At 34.9% G+C, this 11,129-nt stretch overlaps 1 pseudogene; it reads left to right on the top strand.

The window, feature by feature from the left end:
- The first annotated feature begins 6,844 nt into the window (after positions 1–6,844).
- Positions 6,845–10,920, top strand: LOC149183102 (ATPase GET3B pseudogene; annotated as a pseudogene).
- The last annotated feature ends 209 nt before the right edge of the window (positions 10,921–11,129 follow it).

Genomic DNA, 11,129 nt, shown 5'->3' on the forward strand with positions numbered 1-11,129 from the left:
TTTTACCTATGTCATAAGAGTGCATATCAAGTAGATACAAAATGTAATAGAAGAATGTACATCATACCTTTCCTCATTAGAGGTCTCAACCTTCCCCAATGGAAGAGTAGATCTTGGTTATCATATAGTTCTTTCCAATCTGTAGGTTAGTTCTCATTCATGCGTATATATAACAACAAAATATATATAGATAAGTGATCTTAAACATCATGTTATTAAGTCTAGTAGCCACGTGTCAATTTTGTAGTTCATACTGGAAATAAATCTTACATTAGATAAATCATAATTTCACTAAGTCATTCATTAGAGAAATCATATCCACTTAAGCCATACATGAAACAACAATAACTCTCATAAGTTATGCACTAGATAAATCATAACCAAGTAAGTCATACATTAGGTCATACATCAAGCATTTCCATCATCAATACCTAATCCATCTAATGACTTATATAAGTAGTTTCACATGTTCAACTAAATACATCAATATTACACATTGTTCATAAATAACTAACATGGAACTGCAAAATAGAGCCTTAGCATAGGTAGCTATCTAAGTCAAAATGGGCATCACAGATGCTCATGTGACAACCTTGTGAAACCCTTCCACAATCAATTTAGAGTTGAAGCAAAATTCAACTTTCTACAATGAAAAATAGCATTTGAACCCATATATGCTACAAGGTGGTACCAAAGTAAAAAAAAAAGACCAAAATATTGGCAAGCCTCATTGAATAAATGCGCAATTAGGCACGTGATAGATTTGAAGCTTTATAATGTATGTATCAATGCAACTATTCAATATATTATGATATTGCTTGGCCCAACTTCTACTTCAAAAATTACCCTTTAATCGTCAAACTTCTCTCATAATCTACTATAGAAAACTTGTTCCAGACTGCTGAAAGTTTTACATTTCTAATAGACATATTACCTAACTATAATTGGCCTTCAACAAAGTTATTGGTGTTGCCCTACTCATATTCAACTTAAAAAAAAATTATCTTTTGCAAGTTTGAATATTCTTTTGTCTCAAAGTACATATTAGGCTATCTTAACCAATAATCAAGTCTATCGACATCTATATCTCAAATAAAGCTATGGATTTCAAAATTTCCACCAACTTGAAACAACTAGGATCACAAGTCTCATTTCCATAACTAACATATATAGTTGTATCATGTCATTTTCATTTGACTAGTAAGAATATTGTTGTTTGGCATCATGGAATTGGTTCCAAAAATTTTACTCAGATTACTCAGCATGAATCATTGAAGCATATTGAGTTTCTCTTCTAGTGAATTTCAAAATTTAGCAGCATTTTTGATGTAGGATTTTAGGAGTTCATCTTCTAGCTCGTTGCCAAGTCTCAAAGAAATTTTATATTGTGTGATTATTTAATTTGGTACGATGCTCTAGTTGTCTTCCTTCTCCAATATTTTGAGCCTCTTGCGGGGTTTATCTTGTTACAATCTATTGGTTTATTTTCATACCCATAGTTTGTTCCTTTTTAATCTTCAACTTTGTCCTCAACCTTCTTGTCTTAGGCCTTCAAGTTGCAAGTTCTTGGAATCCATCAGCATGAAACCAACTTCAATACCAAAATTTGATTTGATCTGATTTTAATTAGCAAAGATCTAGTCTTTGATACCAAAATGATCCTTAAAATTATGATTGGACTTTTTCAAACCTTCAAATTGCACTTGGACTTCACTGATCCCCATCACCAAAGACACAAGTTCATCAATTTTTGTCAACTCACTTTCATCCTTCCTTGAACTTCAATAAAACATCTATGATTTGAACTTTCACTTGTTGGCATGCAAATTCAAATCCCACTAGAAATATCTCTCAACATTCTTAGTTTATTCTTGTAAGGTTTAATGTCTTTACTTGAATTGAATTTAAGGTCCAATTAACCACTGTGTTGAGTTGGCTAAATTTCCAAAATGGAAATTGCCTCATTCAATATGGTGTTTCCACTCTCAATCACATGCTCTACATCAAAATGCAACCAACTTATAATTCTTCCAACAAATACAAACTACAAATCATTATTCTCTATCTCCACAAGCTTGTCAAAATTTAAGACCAGGAACAAGGCCTAAACATGTTTTTTCAAGGCTTTCTTATCTAGATTTATAAGTTTAATTGCTAACTATTTTCTTGAACCTCAATCAAGAGTGCTATAGGTTTAGCTCAACCTGTGATATGGTCAATATTGGAAAATTGTTGGATTAGTGCACTATCAATTCCACTAGATAATTTCTTTAATATTTCAGTGAATATGATCAGCTCAATCTCAAGTCCATGGATGCTAGGCAATACCTTGACTTGGTCACCTACTATTTTATTCCCTTCTTATTTTGATTGCTTCTAACACTATGCAAATTGAATTTTCCACTAACTTTATATTTTTCTGGTGATTAAATACACTCAACTTTCGTGTTACCTTGGTCTTTGGACCCATTGTTGTTGGGTAATGGACATACACAATGGAAAAATATTTTCAAAAGAAGAAGAGACAAAAGAAATGGAGATATTGCTTGTTATAACTTAATATGGAAAATGTCAAGACTCGATATATAAAGAGTAGCAAGACTACCCCGCACAACCAACCTGTTTAATTAGGACATGACTAACCCAGTTTAACTTAATATTATTTATAACATGTGACTTTGTTAATTTAAGCCACTTATCTTTATTAAATTAAAGCACAAAATTATATTATTACATTTAACATATGACCATTACCATAATCTCTCTCTAATATTTGTCTTTCTGATGTACCATCCTAATCTATTTCTGAATTAGATCCCACAGAAGTAAATTCAATTTGGAAGTCAAGGAATCCAATTCCAAATGGATCAAATGGAACCAATTCCCTTTTGTGTTGGGTTTGCAATAACTGATTTAGTTATTGATTAGTTTAGTTAACAACCATTTTCCATGTTTTCTACATCTTTATCAGTCACATGCTTTAAGTATTGACTTCTTCCAGGACTTCTGTTCAAGGTAAGTCATCAACTACCTTTTGTTCAAGCTTCAAAATCTATCGACTTCAGACAAACGTCCTTGAAACAAACATGAAGCGCTCATGTTCCATTCAACTTTAGCCCATTGCAAAGCCCTTGAGATCAAGTCAAATCTATTCTCGCATTGCCTTCAAGCATTTGATGCCAATCAAACCGATTAGATCCAGATCAAGGTCAAATGCTATCATTTAACAATCATCAATGGTTGAGATGTGTAGGAATAATATGCCAAAGATACCTGTATAGCCAAATATTATGTTGCCACCTATCCTGTAATCAAAGAATTTTAATACCTTTGAAACATGAAATATTAACCAGATAAAACAATAACCCCCTTTAAACATTACCTATTTAAATCAGAGATTGAAATTTAATCCCAAATAATTTTCCATTCTTTTACTTTTTGTTTTATTTTAATTTTTAACCTCTGAGATTTGGCCTTTTTATATTCATCACCCTTAATATTCGTGAACCGACATCAACTCCGCACCTGTACATATGTCAATTATAAAACAGATTGCAATGATGACCTGTGATCTAGACAATGTGCCCCAATCCGCGTGATTAAAACTCGGTTTCATAATCCTGAATGTCATAGATTTCTTATAGACTCTCAATTCTTGGATGAGGACCAAACAATGACGTGTAAGGTCAAGACTGTTTATGATCTCAAATGAAGGTATAGACCTACATTTTAGCAAACACATCCCAAACTTTTCCTGAATCTGTTACGAGACTCCAGTGTATATTCCACTAAAAAATTTGTTTACCCCAATCAGGCATTGGGGGGCTAAATGGTAATACTTGTCTTGCCAGACCTGTAAGTCATATGTCGTAGACAATTCCTGGATTCCATATGACAGACTATTTTACTAAGATTTTAGCAAGAGAGACAAGTAAAGAAATCTTTGACATGTGAAATTTTACCAAAATGTGTAACTGTGAAAGAAACATAATGCATCATCAATGCACATTTCACCTCAAGAAAACAAAAAAAGTGTTATATCTTTGTGCTTTCACATTCTCTATCCCATGAGTATGAAATAGATAATAGCTAGTTGCAAGAAATAGTTAACGTGCATACAAAGGATGTTCACAGAATAACCACCTAACTACATAATACACAAACATCAAGCCAACAAGGCAGAGTTCGTCCTTTGTATTAAGTTTTGACAATTCCAAGCAATATTGGGACATGATTTTCAGTAGCTTCATTTCTCTACTGAATAGAACATTTTTTATATATATATAATTTTATTTTTTAATTTTTTCATAAATTTAAATCCATATCTAATATTAAAATGGTGAAATTCTGATTAAAAATATATATTCAACTTTATGGAAAATGAATGATTTATGTAAAGGCCAAATCAAAATATACCTACTACACTTGTAAATTGTGTTTGTATAGCATTTGTAATAGTATTAAAAGGGTAACAGTTTGTTGAAACGGTGAAGGCGGCCTTTAAGTGAAGCTTTTTTTTCAAAGGATTAGTAGATTTCCTTGTACTAGATCGTTTAAAGATTGATAAAGAATCTCTAGGAAATGGCTCGCAAGAGATTGAAGTCTAGCATGATTCGTTGCGCCACCTACAGATTACATGCTTTTGTGTAATTCAGATCTCTGTCAGGTGTCCATAGTTGGAAACTTTGTCCCTTAGACACTCATGCATGGCTTTTGCCACTTTGTAATGCCCTCAACTCCATGAAATTGATGTGGCATCTTGCCACAAGATTTCAGATGTAGGGGTTCGTGTTATGGCAACTTCATGCCCATTAATAACATCTTTGGACATGTCCAATTTCTCTTATGTTAGTGACGAAACACTTCAGGAAATTGCTGATGGTTGTCCAAGTATTCGTTTTCTTGATTCATCTTTCTACCGAAATATCTTTCTGGAGGTTCTGTTGTACTACAAAACAACCCCCCCATTTATTAAAAACAATAGCTAGGTTTAGAAGTGTAAATGGGGACCCTTTTAAATTTTTAGGCTTATGATAATAAAACCCTAACTCTAAGAAAATTCCTAGCAAAGCCTTGTAAAACTAACTAAGGATGAAATCCATATCGCAAATCACAAATCGCAAATCGCACTTTTCCGCATGACCATGTTAAAAATCCATTGCAAAAGTGCGTTATGCGAATAGGTCTCCCACTGTGATAACATCACTTGATCATTTCACAATCACATTTCGCACTTCACATAGTTCGAAAAAAATTGACCATGCCATTAGAACAACCACAAATGATTTGCGAAATGCAATATTGCGATCTTGCAATCGCATCTCGCTTAAAATATCCAGTAACGCTACATTGTATCCTTTTTAAGACTACAATGAGTGATTAAGTCTGGTAAAACATGTGGAATAATTACGTTTTAAATGCTAAAACAAATGAGTTGACTAGTTATTAATTATTTAGCAGCCTGAGGAATGATAATCATTTTCTTGGTTATGGGTAGTTATAATCGAGTATCTCAATAAAACCTTTCTGACGATCCAAATTCATTTCACAGAAGTTTTCAATATTAATTTCTAGATATCGTCTGCACCGCTATATCTTTTCTATCTTAGGAAAGTGAAAAAATACATGTCCCTTAGAAAGGTGATGTAGAAACAGAGCAAATAGACCATTGTTGAAGCTAATTTTTCAGAGATGGCTGCTATCTTTGTTGATACGGTTTGTGACACTACCGAAGGCACAATAACTTGGGAAGTAATTTACAATAAGCTAGAGGATGAGCGTCCTAAAATCACTATTACAAGGGCAACAATTGATTCCAAAAGGCCTTTAGAACTCCAATGTAAAGATGATTCCAATTCATCGCTTCATAGGATAGGATCAAGGGCTAAAATCCTGCCCTATACATATATGATCAAGTGGGTGATTGAAAACATTATAATTGAAGATAGGTAGTTCAAGAATTCAAAGATGGAACTCATTGGTTCATTCAAGGCAGAGGATATGAAGAAGATGTACCACATACCTTATCCCCAGGATATCTATGATGGTACATTTGTGGCTAACTTCGCAAAGAAGCATCCAAACCCCTTCAAGCTAATTCAAGGTTGGAGGGTTTTGGACAACAAATTCAAATATGACAAATTTCGTATGGATGCTATAGCCTCTTTGGCTAACCCCTACAACTATGCAGCAGCCATGTTATGTAGATTGTATGGGCTACCCAATACTAAGTTTTCCATTGAATGGATTCCTCTGATTGATGCTTGTGTTAATTCCCATATCATGAATTGGCATTCCATCCTATCTGACAACCTAGCCACCACCATTATTGAATATCAACAAAAGAAAGCTTCCTACTCAGATAACCTCCCTCCCTTGCATTTTACTACCTACATTATGGATGCTATATATTTTTGCACAACATTTCCAACCATGGGTTAGAAATGGAACTTACAAGATCCTTACTCGATCCATCTCATTCATAAAAGAGTATGGGAGTCACATTACATACCCCACTTCTCTAAAATATTCCATGTTGTTGTGTTTCCCCTACATCAAATGATTTTCAATAAAAATAATCTTAGGTTCTCCCAAGAAGCTCTCGCAGACTTGCTTACTGTTGGCAAGTATTTTATTAAGGAATGGTTCACCTATATTAGGGTTTTTGGTAGCATAACTGATCCACACGTCCTTCATCTATATGTTTCTACTAAGTTATTAGTGAGATAGATTGCCTACCAAATTGTGGGAAAGGCCCTCACTAAAGTTCTAAAAGATGGAAAGAAGTCATTATGGCCCATTTTCCCTGTCAAATGTAGTTATTTTGCTTTAGCCAATTTTGTTCATGCTAGCAAGGAATCTGCACATATGGAAGCCCTCAGGCTTCATAGATTTCCCAAGAGCCAATTTGATCCAAACAAAGTGGCACACAATGTCACTACTAGAGTCAAACTCAAGCCATACAATCACGATGATAATCATTTTGAGGATTTGTTACAAACAGTTGTATCCTTCGAACAAGCACTTGAATGGGCAAAAGAAAATCTGAAACCTGAAGATTTTCAAAGATTTCAAGAATTTAGAGATGAGAAGCTCTAGGTGATCCCAATGCATCTATTAAAACCCGAGGATAAGACTACTCCAAGCGTCACTATTGATAGTGGAGGTCCTAGCTCTCAAATAGACTCCCAGGTAAACTCTGAGAAGACACCAGACACAGGGAAGTCCCAAGATGATGACAACACGGCTGCGTCCAGTAAAAAGTCCACTGAAAAGCAAGTAATGATCACCCTGGTTATGGAAATCGGTTCAGAGACAAAATACGGTAGTTTTGAGCAGGAGTGGGATCAATTTAATCATAAATTTCAAAGCACTCCCAAAGTATCAAATGCCCAATAAATATAGGAGTTCAAAACTTCTTCGCATGTTCAAAAGGATACAGAGCCCAAGTTTGCTGACAAACAATCTACACCTATGGAGGAACAAGAAATAACATCCCAGCATACTGAAATTATCCCTGCTCTACCCACATCAAAGATTATTCTCAGAGTGATCGAAATACCTCCACTTGATGTGTTGTATAGCCCTCTCCACATGGTTATAGTTATAAGGCAGAGGAAAAGGAAAAGGGTAGATGCACCTGAATTCCCACCTGGGAATGAGCCCATGGATGTCGTGTGTAAGGACATTCCTTTCAGTCCGACTGAGAACTTGACTAGACTATCATAGTTTTACGAGGCCATACAGTTTTGGAGTTAGTTACCTAGTTAGGAGGAATGTTGTTTGAAACCTCCTCAAATTTTGTATAATCTATTTTTTCACTTTTAGTTTGAGAAGTATTTATACCCTTCTCATGCACTTAGAGAAGGGTCCAGAATTTTATCAAAAACATTTGCAAATAATGCATTATTGTAAGTTTGTGAATGCTTTGGTGAAATGATGGAACATGATCATTTCTTTTAGATATCAGACTAGTTTCCTTTGTTGATGCACTTTTGTATTCTTGGGAGACAATTTGATTTGAAGAAAGAAGTTGGTCTATGTCATTTGCCAAATGAGTAGGACTTCACACATATGGTACTATTATCATGTATGATTGATTCTGTTTACATTTCATTAACGGAAAAACTTTACTTTCATGGATTATATGTGAAATTTATTATTTTTGTTAAGTGTTAATTGCACTTTTGTATGATGCCTAGTTGAAGTTGTGATTTTCATTTATAACTCATAATATATGTGATATATTTTATAAATTCCTCTGACTAACTATTTAGTCAAAGGAATTATATTTTACGTTATCATCTCTATTTATTTGTGTTCAATCTTTATTATCACATGTTAAATAGATATCCTTGTAAATCGCATATCACACAAGAACACCTGATTTTGTATTAGAATAAGTTAGTTAGAGGAATTGCATTTTACAATAGATCACTTAGATTATCATTATTCTATCACAAGGCACTCATCAACCACCCACTCTCATCTTAAAACCCACACTGGGAAATTGGTCCCATTATCCCCTGTCAGAGCCACCACTTTAAACAGAAAAGGAGTTGTCTTAAGGTCCAGACCAGGTAGTTATCCCCCATGTTTCGGTAGCAGAATTCTGAGGCCGCAATAGGTTTTTATCTCTCTTCCTTGACATCTTTTTTTTTTTTGTGGGCTTGTGAAACTTAGTATAAGAGCATTGGATCAACATATGCTCTAAAATTATAAAAGGAGAATTGTAATAATATATGTGAATTGGTTTTAGACTAAGCTTTGTTTACTGAGCCACCTTCAAACGAAAAAATTCCTCTTGGTAATCAGGGAAGTATCCTTCACTTGAAGGAACAACCAAACACTATACACCGACAGAGTAAGGAGAAGAATAAAATGGTTAAACATGAGGAAGATGAGCTTCTGGGTTCTACCGATGAGTGGTTAAACATGAGGAAGATGAGCTTCAGACAAGAGATCAGAGTGATATAGTTAAGGATACATGTGGTAGTGATTTAAGGATACACATGGCAGTGATAAAAGAAGTTCTAAATTGTTGGTAAAATGGAAAAAAAATCATTAAGTTAGTCTTAAATGAAATCAGTTCCACATAATTTTTATAATAAAAATGATTACAAGTAATTAAGAGGGTTATAAACATTTTTTAATGGATATTTGGGTCTAGTGGGTTAAAGGATCCCTCCTTGCTGCCTATGACCATGGTTCATCCTCCGCCTACCCTTACATTACGTATGTGCACGTGCTACACTATTATTTTGTAACTCCTCATTTCCCTTCCTTTTATCAGATGTTTCCATAATTTTTTGCACTACGAGTCTTTGAGACTTAGACCCTCGCCCGAGCTTGTAAAAATTGATTTGATTTTGACTGTGACAAGTTCTTAGCTTCTTCATGAGAGGGGGAGACATAGCAAGAACAAAGAGTTGGCAACAATCTTATGAATTCAGTATTGGCAGGATTACTGAGTTACAATGTAGTTTTATTGAGCTCCGTACCTGGTGGATATGGTGACCACTACAGTTCAAGGACAACAGAAAGTGGTGCTTCATCTAGACTCGGATGAGAATAATGGCAGAGGATGGATGGGAGCCGATATTCTTGTTTTTAACTCCAACCATTGGTGGAGTCACTGACACAGGCAATCTCAGAGGGTACTTTTATGCAAGCCATTAATGATAGCAGTTTCTCGACCTCACATTCTAGGTTTGGTAATCTTAGATCCTACTGAAAATGTGAAATAATTTCTTGGGTTGAATGGCATTGGCTTGAATATTTAATGACAGTTTGGCCGAGTGGTCTAAGGCACCAGATTTAGGCTCTAGCCCAAAAGGGCATGGGTTCAAATCCCACAGTCGTCAATTTAAATGGCCTGTTAATCTCACACCCTTACAACCCCTACAGAAAGTGAGACAATATTTGACAATATGATTACTAAGATGAAGCGCAAATACTATTTATTATGTGGAAAGGGAGTTGTTGGAAAAAAAGCTATACAGCATCTCTTGCTATTAAATTTGAAAATAGTGGGCATCCTACACTTTTTGTGTCCACTGATCTTTCTCATTCTATGAGTGACTCCTTTGATCAAAATTTAAGTGGAGGGAAGTTTTTTGCAGTTGAAGAGACTGATTCACATTTCTTTGTATTGGAGATAGATGCTGAGTAAGAAACAACAGAATTTTGTTCATCATCTCACAATTATAGTGGCAGCGATGTCAAGGACTTTATGGACAGTATGGGCTTTGGAATATTGGTAGAACAGTTAGGTGAATTGAAATTAGGAGATTTGCTTCATACGCCACCTCCTGGTTTTGATGAAGCTATTGCTATCTCAAAGGTTACACAGTTTATTCAAGCACAAGAATACAATATGTTCACTTGCATTATATTTGATACCGCACCAACTGGTCATACACTTCAGCTATTGTCTCTTATAGATTTCTTGGATGCCTCTATAGGAAAAATAATAAAGTTAAAAAAAAAATGGCATCAGCAACTGATGCAATAAAATCTGGGTTTGGTCAAGCTCGGGAAGGTCATGAAAGTGATATTGACAACCTTGAGAAACTCAAAGAGAGGATGGCAATGGTTCAAGAACTCTTACGTGACAAAGAATCTACAAAATTTGTTATTTTCACCATTCCTATGATTATGGATATGAGAGAGAGTTCAAGATTACTATCTACATTGAAGAAGGATGGTATTCCTGTGAAGAGACTTATCATGAACCAAGTTATATCGCCATATTCATCTGACTGTAAGTTATGTGAAATCAAAAGAAAGGACCAATTGAGGGCTCTTGATATGCTCCAGAAGGACCCAAATTTATCAGATCTAAAGTTGTTCCAATCACCATTAGTTGATGTTGAGATCAGGGGTGTCCCAACACCAAAATTCATGGGTGACATTGTGTGACAGTAAATGTGATCAACCTGAAATTAAGGAATGAATGGCAAGTTAGGAAGTGCACTATTGTGGTTGTCACTGGGTCAATCCATGATTGCAATTGCTCCTTCAAATATTTCTGGTTCTAGTTCTACTTCTCGTATAGAGGCACTTTGCGCATCGTTCAAGAACCTATTTTACTAATTCCTGATGTAATTGTTGTTATCATTCAAGCCAAT

Source organism: Pinus tabuliformis, chromosome 3_2 (genome assembly GCF_031772625.1).
Source record: "Pinus tabuliformis cultivar Carrire ecotype Pingquan chromosome 3_2, CPIR1, whole genome shotgun sequence".
NCBI classification, from domain to species: domain Eukaryota; kingdom Viridiplantae; phylum Streptophyta; class Pinopsida; order Pinales; family Pinaceae; genus Pinus; species Pinus tabuliformis.